The following is a 1,821-nucleotide window of genomic DNA, read 5'->3' as shown; positions in this document are numbered from 1 at the left end:
TCTTTTTCCATGTTTATATATGGGTGTGATTATGGCGGTCATTAGCATACTTGGTATCTGTCCTGTTTTAAATATTTTTTTTTATTAATTTTAGTAGGATAGGACCTAAGCAAGTTGCATGTTGCTTGATATCCTTAGGTCTTATACCATCAATTCCTGGGCCTTTGTTTGTTTTGATTTGATGTATTGCAGAGAGAAGTTCTGCTTCTTTTATGGTTGGGAACCATAATGTCTCTGTTTTGATTGTGGTCCAAGTTTTGTGATTGGGAGAATATTTCTGTGCAGTTCTTGGATGAAGTCTGCAAAGTATTGGTTAAAGTCATTTGCTAGTTGTTGGATAGGTTTTGCGTCTTTCATGAAGCTGTGTTTTATGGTTTCGCAGGCGGTGGTGTTTGGGACACAATCTAGCATCTCATTGATCCGCCAGGTTTGTTTCATGTTGTTTTGTGCAGAGGTTATTTTTTTTTCTTCTCTGTAGTAGCTCCTTTTTGCATTTCTGATTTGTGTTGTAAGGCGATTCCTTGTTATCTTATATTCAGTTTTTAAAGCTGTATTATTTGGATATCGCTTCAATTCTTTCCATAAAGCGTCCTTTCCGTGTATTTCTAGGATTAACTCTTGTGTCATCCAAGGATTTTGTGTTTTTTTGAACGAATTCTGACTTTCTTTGCAGCTTTCTTATATATTTCCTCAAGTGTGAGTTTAATGTTGGCTTATAAGATATCTGCTGAATCTGATGCCAGGTGTTCCCAGTCTGTTTTTCTTATTTCGTGGTTGACTATTTCTTTGTCTATTATTGTTTTCTGTCGCTTTTCTTTTGTGGGACATTGCATGGATATTGTCTTGGTGTGCTTAGAGCGGTGAAGTAATTGTCTGCTACTTTGCACTTTATGACTGATGCAGTGTAACTGTTTGGTGGTGCTCGGATGTTTATATGATCTAGACAGGAGGCAGTGATAGTATTTCCGAATATTTCTTCTCTAGTACATGATGTTATTGTTGGTATTAGATTATACATGGATAGGGTGTCTAGGTATTGTACAGTGTTGTTCTGGTTTTCGTTTGCAATATTTATGTTTATGTCGCCAAATTATCATGAAGTATTCGGTTGAGCATATTTCTTGGCATGAAAGCCAGCAATTGAGGTCGTGCAAGAATTTTATCATGTTTAGGTTTGGTGGCCTGTAACTAGCATTTAGTATTATGGGATGCTGTCTATTGGTGGTATTAGTGATTTCGAGGCAAAGGGTTTCAGCATGCTCAAACTGATAGGCAGTTTCTTTTGCTATTAATTTATGTTTGATAAATATTAATATTCCATCCCCCTCTTTTTGTTTGGCGGCATGATCTATGTTGTTGGAAGCCTAGAAGTCGGAAAGCAGTCCCTTCGTCATTAGTTATGGATACTTCTGTTAGAATCGTTATATCAATAATATCAGTGTAATTCCTCAGATAATCCTGTAACAATAACCAATGTTTTCGGATTCTTCTGATGTTAATATGCAAGATTGAGAGACCTCTCGCTTGCACTGTGGGTTGTTTCCATGCATCAAGCGATTAGGAAGTACAATTTCTGATGTATTCTGGTCTAATTACATCTATCTGATGGTTCACATTCATTTCTGTTGTGACGAGGTCTTCTTTTTGAACTAAGTTGGAGTATTTTGTTTCATTCTGGCAACCTGTCTATATCTTCCGAGCTTTTTATTTGTATAGACTTTGAAGTCTGTGACTTTCTCAAGAATATTTTGCCGTCTTTGATCCACAAAAATGTATACTTTTTTTCTGTTTTTTCTTTTCTTGCTTGGTTCACAAGATTCG

This window comes from Typopeltis vanoorti, chromosome 24, assembly GCF_054136105.1.
Source record: "Typopeltis vanoorti isolate ZY-2024b chromosome 24, IOZ_Tvanoo_1.0, whole genome shotgun sequence".
Classification (NCBI taxonomy): Eukaryota; Metazoa; Arthropoda; class Arachnida; order Uropygi; family Thelyphonidae; genus Typopeltis; species Typopeltis vanoorti.
The sequence above is the reverse complement of the archived record's forward strand: the minus strand, read 5'-3'. Positions refer to the sequence as shown.